The 11,962-nt window shown below is 38.4% G+C and overlaps 1 long non-coding RNA gene across 1 annotated transcript; it reads right to left on the minus strand.

Annotated features, from left to right (window-relative positions):
• Nucleotides 1-463: 463 nt before the first annotated feature.
• On the minus strand, nucleotides 464-11,013 carry LOC113658334. The gene is made up of 3 exons (XR_003444361.2): nucleotides 10,817-11,013; nucleotides 1,237-1,306; nucleotides 464-932 (listed from the first exon to the last, which is right to left on the minus strand). It is a non-coding gene; the product is annotated as an uncharacterized LOC113658334 (long non-coding RNA).
• Between the last annotated feature and the right edge of the window lie 949 nt (nucleotides 11,014-11,962).

The raw sequence follows: 11,962 nt of genomic DNA on the forward strand, positions 1-11,962 counted from the left end.
CAATTTACATGAGCACGAGCAGCAGCAGCTTGACGGGAACAGGGCAGAAACTACAGCGCTGTAATTTCAGGCAACTCCCTACAAGCTGCTGGATAGAGGGATCAATGGTGTTCGGTCTGGACAGTAATGGTGTGCACTTGAGGCTCATGTGCCACTCATATGCATGCTGCAGTCAATATGGTGACAGGTATCAACTAGGAGGAAATGATTAGAAGAGGGTGTGATGGCATCTTAGGGATCGGATTATTTGTGAAATCATCTGAGAACTGCTGAGTAACTTTGCAGTATGGTGCTGATAAGCATGTGTGTGTGTGTTTGTGTGTGTGTGTGTGTGTGTGTGTGTGTGTGTGTGTGTGTGTGTGTGTGTGTGTGTGTGTGTGTGTGTGTGTGTGTGTGTGTGTGTGTGTGTGTGTGTGTGTGGCAAATGTGGTAATGAGAAGTGGCACTCGAAGAAGAGTTTCTTGCATTTTGTTTTTTATTTTCCTGCACAAAAAAAGAAAGCCAGGCAGAAAAAGGTTTGAAGGGTTAAACGTTGGCAAAAGCAGGGAGGGGACAAAAGAAGCATTGTGCTGTGCAGAGCTGTCCCCGGAAAGGAAAGCCCAAAAAAGAAAAGCACCACTAGCCACTCGCCTCGCTCCATTGTGAGTGGAGGGGAGTGCAGCCATGCATGACAGATGTCTTGCCCATTGTTTCCCAGCAGCCCTCTCTCTGCCTCCTGGCTCTGCCGGCATTCGAAGGGACACACCCCTTGAGTGTGAGACGCTGCACACCGCTGCCACGCTCCCAGAGACCATGTGGAGCCATACGTGAGGGTCTATGAGTCTGTGTGTGTGGCAGAAGGGAGGGAGTGTGTGAACAGGGGCTCCTTCTCAAATGGGAGGATTGCAGGGTGCCAAAAGTTAGTCCGACTTCTCAATACGTCTCCCACGGTCCTGTCACTCAAACACACAAGCAAGCACAAGGAGCGTCAATGAGAGCGCTTGCACACTCTTATACATACGCATGCTTCATCCAAATTAAGACATCAACTAATACACGAGAGCTTGACTCACATTACGATCACTCCATCAGCTGGTGTGTGTGTTTGTGTGTTTTTATTTAAATGCATGATCAAATATTATCAGAGTTTAATGGTAATGAGTGAAAACATGTGTGTGTGTATGTGTGTATGTGGTACTGGAGTAAAGTGGTGGATCAGAACCAGCCATGCGCTACATCCCTTCCTCACTCACTCACCATGTGGTAGCACTCCAAAAGCAGCCTGTCGAGCTGTCAGTCAAAGAGCCGCTGAGCCATTGGGGACGCGCTGCAGACAATAGATGTGCTGAGTTAATGTGTGTGTGTTTGTGTGTGTGTGAGTGGCCAGCCCTTCATTCATCTAGTCTACACTGTTGCTCTTGCTTTCCCTCCATTTTCTCAGCCTATTCATAATGCAAAACAAAAACAAGGTTTGTTCCCATTTTCTTCCCAATTCACGATTCTATAGAGTGACTTTTTTCAAAGCTGTATACAGTGAGTGCAAAAATTTGCACCCCCATGCTTTTTGAAAAGGTGGAGGCTGGGTGGAAATGCTCTGTTTTTACAATTTATCTGCAAAAAAAAAAAAGAATATGAAAAGTATCAAACTGAAATGGATGTGTATCACGAAGTAATGCAATAAACGTGAAACAAGGCAAAATCAATAGAGAAAAGAGCTCGGATACATTTCCTTCTCCCTCTCAGCTTCTGTCATATGAAGAAAGCCATTCAATTATACACAATTTGATGAAAGGAGATGTTTTATATTGTTTACACAATTATATCGTAATCAGAAAGGATGTAACATTTGATTTAATTACTTACACCTACTTTGAAAACCTAACATATTTTTTCTTATTATGATTTGATTGTTTTCATGATTTGACATTTTTTTCTCGTTCAATTTCTCATCCATTTTTTTCCCCCAAGGGTGTATAAACTTTTGCACTTAATACTTGCACACATCTGACCACTGGTTTTAAAAGCTCGGGCTGAATTATGATATTGCAAGCATTGCCAAATTTGGTCATACACATTTATGAGGGTAAAGTCTTAACCTATGGTCATGATGTCACTAAATCGTAGCTACTAATGACAGACAAACATGGTCTTGACATCACTTAACATAATAAGCCATGGCCTTGTGTTATAAATCCTGCGTAGAAGAACATGAAAACTCTGAGGGTCTTATCACACTCATTATCGTCATGACAGAAATTCATTCTTTAAAATAAATAAATTAATAAATAAAAAGAAATATTGCTTGAAAAATATTACCCTGGTTATCTTTTACTCTGTCACTGATTTATCTGCACTTAAATGAATTAATTAATTAATGAATAAACAAATAACACGATAAGCCATGGCCTGATGTATAAATGCTGACCCGGCAGATCTGAGGCTTCTGATTCGTCATGGTCACAAAATTTTAAAAGATTAAATAAATAAATAAATAAATAAATAAATAAATAAATAAATAAATAAATAAATAAATAAAAACGTTGCTCTCCTGACTCTCTACACTTCATCATGATTAGCCGTGTTCCGTGAAGACCCAGGAGACGTGTCACTGTAAGTCAGAGATAATAAATATCTTCAGTGTTTATGGTTGCTAGAGCATGATGAATACTAGACGAAGGACTTTATCTTTTCGGTGTGATTTGAAAGCTACAGGAGCAGATTAGATAAAGGTTTGGCAGTTTTGTGCTCTCGGGTGTCTCTGGACTTCTATTTAGAATTCTGGAGCTGCTCCTCATTTGTTTCACTCGCCCACTTTGGGTCTCAGTGGAGCTGTTTTACAGAAGCTGCTGACGAGTTTCATGCGAGCAAAGACTATTTATGGAGTTGAGTACATCCACATCTGGCTACTTTAAGCGGTACATGCTGAAAAACAATGTGCATTGTCATCAGTGACATGTTTTTTGTTTTTTTATTATTATAGATCAAACAAAATATGAAGATGTGATTCGGAATGGACAGATAATCAGTCCATACAGGCTTTTAAATTTTTGACATTTGAGCAGAAATTTTCTGAAATCAAAATTTCAAAATTACTTAAGGGACATCAAAGAAACATCGGTTCAGCCAAAGCACTCTTCAGTTCTCATGAGCTGAACATGGTTACAGCTATCACAGGGAGCCGGTACATATATATCTTTAGTGATAGGAGTTTAAATGAAGAACCCTGTGCTCAGAAAGTCACAACACAAATTTTGAAAAACAAAACAAAACAAATGAAAATTTGAATGATGAAATTTGAAACATTTTTGGCAGCAAGACAAATCACAAGAAACTGACTAATGTGTTCAACATAAATGAATACAGATATAAATTTGGAGAATATATATATATATATATATATATATATATATATATATATATATATAGAGAGAGAGAGAGAGAGAGAGAGAGAGAGAGAGAGAGAGAGAGAGAGAGAGAGAGAGAGAGATTGTGAATCCAGACAGAATCATTTTATGAAAAAAGAACACCTTCATTAATATGATCATACAGCAAAAGTTCATTCTTTTAAGTAATTCCCCAGTCGAGGTTGCCATGGTATAGAAATTAAACTTATTATTTTTTTTAGAAATAGGACCAACTAAATCTACTATTGTACAAATAAAAAAAAATAATTGCATTGACAGGATTAATACAAACATACATATAAATTACTAGTTGAAACCTAGAATGAACATGAGTTTTCTAGCTGACGTTGAGGAACCTCATGTTCTGTGCAGTCCAGACTGAGCAGGAGAAGGTTGGATAAAGGATGTCCATTAGAGATTTGCAGTTACCTTCCCCCTATGTGAGTCACACTTGGCTGAGAATGAGAGGGGTTTGAAATTCAAGATGGTTTATTGGACAACTTCACCTCTATAGATTTCAGATCAATGAATCAATAGGCAGGAGCCATTGCCAGCCTTTACGCATCTCTAAGCGTGTGCAGCAAGCAGCCAGGATTTGTTATAAACACAAAGCTTTACTGAACTCGCCGATGGAGAATTTATAAAATCGTACAGTCAGCTGACTCACACGCTCTAGAGTAAGATGACCTCGACCCACTGTCTGAAGTAATAAGTGGTACTCTTATGGTTAATCAGTAGCATACATGCATACAGATATTCAGTTGATACTAAGCACAACAACACACACACACACACACACACACACACACACACACACACACACACACACACACACACACACACACACACACACACACACACAAATTGATGTATAAAGGCGGTAGTATGCTTAGCCATGTTATACCATAGTTACACATTTTACCTAGAAAATGGCTGCTTGTTTCTATTTGTGCATGGCTTCTCTGCAGGCTGCGGGATTTGTGAGTGTGCTCACGCATGCATGTGCAAAATAAATGCGTGTAAACACTTAGGCCCGTGCGCACCGTACTGTGCTTGTGGACTCAGGCTTAGGTGACCCCTAGTCAACATCAATCAGCGGCGCACAATGGGACGAGGCGCACCAGGGAAAAGCCCAGGTCACTGGCGCGTTTAATACTCTGGACTGATTGTCATTGTTCCAGCAGATCGGCCTTTTCTCTCCGGGCACGTAAGCTGATCTCTCCTGCCTTTCCACCATCACGCTGCGATTATGAGTGCTCCTCAATGCATGAGAACCAGAGATGAGTGGATTTGTGTTTAGAGGGATTTAAGCCTATTCTGTCATCCCTGGCCTTGGAACTCAAGTCGCTACTGGTTACATATGCGTCAGACACTTGGATGTCTGTTTTCGTATGCCGCCGATGATAACGCATCAGAACACGATGAGAAGAAAGCTCGCTGTAAGGTTAGAGTTATGTTACAGAATGCTGTTACAGAGTGTCTCTATTTTCTTCTGTGTTTTAGATAAGCTTTATCAGCGATGTCCAAGGGCTCGGGTCGGTGCCACTCCTTTTACACTAGAGCGTAAACATAAGCACTTTTTCACCCTCAAGCTAGCTATTCATCATGAACATGAAAACACCCCCCCCCACCCACCCACCCAATTTAGTCTTAACAAATTCCCACCTGTTAGCCAGTTCTCCCTTACCACACAACAGCTATTAAGCTGGAAGGGTGAGGGGCAACATTTTTTCTCCAAAATGCATGAAGCTACTTTAATTGCTTCTAATTCGCTACACACGTTTCAAGGAGAGCACTAATTGCCCCATTTCTGTATACACGACCCAATTCATGCCCCTTATTTACCATCACTATGGATGACAAAGGATGAGAGGAAGACCATCCTTTCTTCCAAAAGTGCATGGCTAATTATCCTGTCTTAGACTTCCAATCACAGATGTCTGTGTCATTACTGGGATTCCAACTAATGATCTTCCAATGATAGGACAAATGCTTAGACCAGCGGTTTGGTGAGCCTTGGGGGGGGGATTAGACCACCCAATACAGGGCTTTTTTTTTTATGAAAATAATCGAAGTACCCATTATTAGGCACCATTTATAATTTGTTTGACTCTTTATTGGAGATTTTAATCCTGAATTTTCCATAGGAACTTTTTCATTCGTCACCTTCCAAATGGTGCAACAGAAAATCCTTCGCCATGTCGCCCGATGCAGCGGTTTAAAAAGATGCAGATGGTTGGTTTGGCATGTCTGTGATAGCCTGGGGGGTGTGAACTGGCCAAGTAATACAGTAATATAATGAAATTACAGCAGCTACATAAACAAAAAAAATGTAGCGTCATGTTGACCAGACAATCTGCTAATACCTATAATAACCTAATCATTAATATAACTTTGAAAACACTGGCATGTCATCATGCCCTCAAACTCCTAGGCCCACCGAGTCTACCTGATAATAGAGCAAAGCAAGAAAAGTAGTCTTAAAAATTAAGAGATGCCAAAAATACAATAATGCCAGTAATAATGTGAATAATCCTGGAACAGCCCGACCCAACCTTCAGCCCTTCTCTCTTCAGCCATAACCGTCACCCGCTCTATATACCCGAATCTCCATAAAGAAGACGGAGGTAAAATGGAATAAATAGGCTTTTAAGAGAAGAGAGTAACTTTTCCCCTCCTACTTTCACCTAAGATTTTGCCTCTTAGTGTTTTATTGTTTCGTTCCCAATTCTTTTCCACAGCAACACTTCACTGGGTCAAGTGATAGGTCATGGGTTAACAGGATTTTAGCATCAGGAGGGCTGCACGGGCCTGCCTTTTACTTTGTACTGGCAAAAACCACACACAGGAAGTAACTTCTAAGGAACAGGAAGTAACCACTGAGATTCGACTGTACACAGCAAGTTACCACAAGCTCAGCAACCAGGATTCACGAAAATAATCCTCTTGCTTCTCCACCTCTATTCATTAAAGAATTGCTTCCATTACAGATGCAGATAAATACAGATATATTATAAAAGGGGTTGAAATGTGTAGACAGATGGTGCTACTTAAAGAACACATCGCTGCTTCTGTTTGCTATGAAATTTTTATAAAACATCTATTCAATTGCAAAAAAAAACATAGGCCATAGTTACAGTCACTATACTATCAAGAGGCTGGATGTTTTGTACAGAAAGTGAAGAACACAACACTTCAGCCACAGCACCAGGGATAATCATGGGACATGAATGAAAACGAACTATTACAAAGATTGCCCACTGCGCTTGTCCATTCACTCGCTCCCTCCATCACTGTTTCATTTATCCCACAGGAGCTGACCTTGGGATGCTCCTGTATTTCACAATAGGGCGTCACCTTGGGATCTCTGCTCATCTCAGACATCCTTCTAACCTCCGACAATAGTTCAGCTGCTGTATATGAGTGAGAGGAATCTGCGTCCACCCCCATACACAGAGCTGCTCATGGCTGAGATGGCTTTTTGTTTTGTGGAGCTTTGTGAGGACTTTATGATCTTGTAGAAGCAAAGCCCAGCCTGTTTTATTTATCTGGTCTCCTATACAGGCTGCTGGACCACCGGGACGCTGAGCTTGTCAATAAATCTGTCCCTTCATCCCTTCATCCCAGGATCCGACTTCCCCATTTCATTTACGCGCTCTGTCCTACTAAACGAAGGGACAAACATGGCGAGGGAAATAAAGAAGAGTGAAAGATGAGAAGCAGACATGAGATGACAGAAGAGGAAGGGTGTCTGAATGGACTGAGAGAGGTGAAAAGCGAGTGTGAGAGGGCTCCGGCACGCTCGCTGAAGCGCAGGCTCTCGGGGAAAAAAAGGACCCTATTCAGCAGACTTCCTCCAGATGCTCACTTCAGATGTGTCCTCCTCCAGGCTAGAGCAAGCGAGCGAAAGAAACCGGCACAGGAAAGAGAGATAGCAATCTGATAGCCTGCCATTAACAGGCCAAATAAATGGAGAAAAAAAAATCCTGGCTAAACTGTTGACCTCAGTTACAAGGTTTATTAGCTGAAACATTAGTAACAAAGGTGTAATTAGCTTCCAGCTCTGGCTATGAAACCGCATCTGGAAAGAAGCTAGTGAATTTATTAAAGACTCACAGGCTAAAATATCTTTAATTAAAAAAGCTCTAACTATTATGATGAAACCCAGATGTAGACAGGTGTGATGCATCTTTTGATATTTCCAGTTAAAACACTCCATGCATGTAGTATTAGTAGAAATGTCAGTGGATGTACTGAGAATTAGGCGTCGTGCACACAGTTTCCTGTCGTCCTTCATCAGCTGTGCAATGAAAGTGCGTCTGAGGCAGTAGGAGGTGAAACTGACGGAAGACATTTGTTTGAAACGCTCTGTTTTTATAAAAATCTACTTTACGTTGTCATTTTACTAATAATATTACTAATTTACAGCATTTTGTGTACAGTTTAAAAATACAGTTTAAAAACACTGCACTGACCCAGAACTCTGAGCACACTACATTCATTTTATTTAATTACTGCTGCAAACATGCTATTCGTGTTTCTCTGGTTATGATCCTTTTTGTTTTTACATTTTATCTTCACTTTTTTTTTTTTGAAAGAAAACTGAAACCTGAGATCACAGTTAATAACCAGCATATTAGGGACTTATCTGATATTTTCAGTATCAGTATAAACAAATGAATTATCTTATGGCAGCAAATCTGATATAAAACTAGTCAGAATCCTGTTGGCTTACACAGATGTTTTTTTATTGGTTAAAGAAACATTAGAAACCTTTGTGTGAGAACTAAAAAAACTAACTAAAAAAAAACTAATCATTGTGGGGTTCTTTGGATATTTGCTATTAAAAATATTTGCTTTAGTTCTTAGCTAGTACTTAAGACTGCAAATTCATAAACCCATAAATTCATTAAACACCACTGTGGGGTGTGACATGGCAAAAACTTTTTTAATGCTGAACATAGACACAATAAATAAATAAATAAATAAATAAATAAATAAATAAATAAATAAATAAATAAATAAAAATTCTGGCCTCCGAAGGAAAGAGTTAACTTTATTAAGGTTATTATATGTGGCATAGCGGCACAGCAGGTAGTGTTGCTGCCTCAAAGCTTGATCCTGATCTTGTTCCCAACTACCTCTGTTTAGTTTTTCATGTTTCTGTATGTTTCCTTCATTGTCTATTACCATCTTATGATCAGTGTTTCCAGCACAGTATCTGGCTCCATCCTAAATTGAATAAAAAGTTCTAAACAATTTGAGTGGAACGAACCGTCCCACAAAAAAATATTTGCCTTCGAGTTAACAATAAAACAATCCAATTCATTAAATGTTCTTTATTACAGGTCCATTTGCAAGATCTCACCGTTTTCCCAGACTAACACTAACCCGCACACATCTGTTAACTGAAAACAACCTTGTGTCTGTTTTTTTTCCCAAAACTGTGTAGGACAGAAGGTGACATTGTTGTAATACAGTATTGGAATGAATGCATAAATCTATAAACATCAGTGCACCTCTGACTCTACACTGTGACCCTTTTCAGCATCCTAATATTCTCTCCTTGGCCATTTTAAGGCCTGGGCTGAGGGAATATATCAAATAGAAATAGCAATTTAGGCTGCTGGTCCCTGGGGACAGGCCACAGAGTGACAGGAGCGTGAAGTGAAACCTGTCTGTGCAGCTCTGAATAATACATGCAGCGTGCTTATTACAAATCCGGCTAGGACGCGCCAGAGCCATGCTAATATTACTGCCACCTTCATCTCATATACACACACAAACACACACATAGATACAGTCAGGCAGACTGATGAGCACACACACACACACACACAGAGAGAGAGAGAGAGAGAGAGAGAGAGAGAGAGAGAGAGAGAGAGAGAGAGAGAGAGAGAGAGAGAGAGAGAGAGAGAGAGAGAGAGAGCACTGCTTTACACACTATGTTGTTGGGATACATGATTTCATCTGTACGAGCAAAACAGATGAATAACACTTACACAAATATTAGTGATTGGCTGCTCAACTGCTCTGTGAATCTCTAGGTATTGTTTGAACACAGTCCTTATTATATTATACAAATGGGAACATAGACTTTGGATATTGAACATGTCGAGGTAACCACTGAGGATTTTTATTAGCGGGACAGAACAAGTTAGTAGCAACAGTCCAATCGACAGATCCCTCTACAGGATGCACTGCAGAACAACATGAGACATCTCTGAAATATCTGAGGACACAAAATAACTATATGCATTTAAAAAGTGCAAAAACTGAGGGAAGAACCATCCATCACAATTTGATCTGTTTATAGAACTGTATTTAGCTAAATACTGACCCCTGGTGGTCAGATTTAAACATGACACCTGTTGCGTTTTCTTCCAATACTTTACTTCTGATTTTTTTTTATTAAATTTTACCTGTACTAAAGGATCAAATCGAAAGAAAAAATAGTTTTTTTCTGATATACTTTCTTTTCTAAAAAAAAAAATAATAATAAATTACACCTTATTACACTTTATAGGGTCCAAAATAAGAAATATACATAGATAAATATTTACATGTACTAATCCTTAGTGCATCTGGAAAAATTCAATTCAGTTAAATTTTATTTCTATAGCATTTTAACAATGGACATTGTCCTAAAGCAGCTTTATAGAAATATAGAAATTCGGGTATAAAATATTAAATGTAAAAATGTATCCCTATACAGTGCAATTATTTAATCAGGAAATTCATTCTAGTTTTCACATAAAATCTACTTTTTTAAAGTTACTGATTAAGGGTTCACTGACATAAATATGAGATATGAACGAATCATATAAATTAAAATACTTTAATGGTTTTAAAAATATTAATCAGTACTCATTTCATAACTTGCAGTACAGATCTCACAGCAAAAGTGTTACTGAATTGTTATAAAGCAGCACACTGATGTCTTTACATCAGCAGAAAAAGTAAACAGATCTTGTGCAACAAAGCAACAAAAATTAAATAACAAAATATAACTAAAGTATCTAATGTAATGTATGACTTAATGTATGACTTAATAATGTAAAACTTAGTAATACAGTATATTTCGATACTGTATAATAGTTCTCTGTGTGGATGAAAATTCCTACAGTACTGACACATCACCACACTATGATAAAGATCAAGACTGCTCCAGACTCATCAAGAGTCTGACTCATTTCTGTGGAACTGTTACTGGGTTTAATTAAGCAAACAATTTAAACAGGAACACACAGAGTACACACACACACACACACACACACACACACACACACACACACACACACACACACACACACACACACACACACACACACACACACACACACATATATAGCTGACAGACATGCATAAGGTTGTGCACATAACCACTGTTCTTTAAAAAGGATAAGTAAGGATTATGGTACAGGAAATCTTACCTGAAATAGCTTGCCATTTTGGCATTTATAGAGGTGGTGTAAACTGGCAAAGCTCCAGGGTCTCAGATTCAATCCTAATTGCAGGTTACTGCATGTTCTGCTCATGCCCTACTGTATGTGGCTTCCTCTGTGCTCTCTCTTGTTTCCTCTTGTTCCAACTGTAAACTGCTCGTTGATGTGAATCACTGTGCACATGGTGCCACTTGATAGACTGTGTTTGTGTGTATCTCTGTCTCCAAATTTAAAGCTACCGTCCTGGTGTGTTTTATTCTTACGCATTGATCTGCCAACAAGTACAATTTAGATCACATTTAATGTTGATGAATACTTGAGGAATCCTTGTCCTGTTCTGTGGTATGCATATAGGTTAATAAATAGATTAAAACCCTAGACACAGTGCAACAAAATTCTAATCAGTATAACCACCTGCTTTAATTGAGGTGACTGTAAAGCAGATTTACATAATTAAAAATGTTTGAAATATGTTTTTTATTTTTTTTTATAAAAAAAAAATAGAAATTTACAATACAATAAATAAATTAATACATATTGTTAAAAATACATTTTCTTATACATTTTTCTTCCACACGTCTGGTGTAGTATTTGGACATTCATTAGTATTATAGTATTTGGTACACAGCCCTTCCAGATCTTTCGAAGTCAAGTTCGATTCTGATTCCTAGTTATGTGATTCAAATGAATCGATTCCAATAGTTCTCGATTCAACTGCTATGTGTTTCAACACGATGCTACTGTTATGTATTTTAAACTGAACACAGGATCAGATCTAAATGTATTTAATATATTCTTTGAACAAATACTACATTACATGATCACACCGGAGTTCTATACCCTTAGTACTTTTGTCATCATAAAAAAAATTACCATTTAATCCTACGCCTAACCTAACCATGGAAATGGCCATCGGAACCATGGTCTATTGTCCAGAGAAAGACTTCCAAAATCTTTATCAGGCTTTTTTAATTCCATCAATGGATTATAGTCCCAAGATTATTTATTTATTTATTTATTTATTTGTTTGTTTGTTTGTTTGTTTGTTTGTTTGTTTGCTTATTTATTTATTTGTTTGTTTATTTATTTATTTAGCATGAATCTAGGAATACCCCATCCATACCGATTGAATCA

Source organism: Tachysurus fulvidraco, chromosome 23, assembly GCF_022655615.1.
Source record: "Tachysurus fulvidraco isolate hzauxx_2018 chromosome 23, HZAU_PFXX_2.0, whole genome shotgun sequence".
Lineage (NCBI taxonomy): Eukaryota > Metazoa > Chordata > Actinopteri > Siluriformes > Bagridae > Tachysurus > Tachysurus fulvidraco.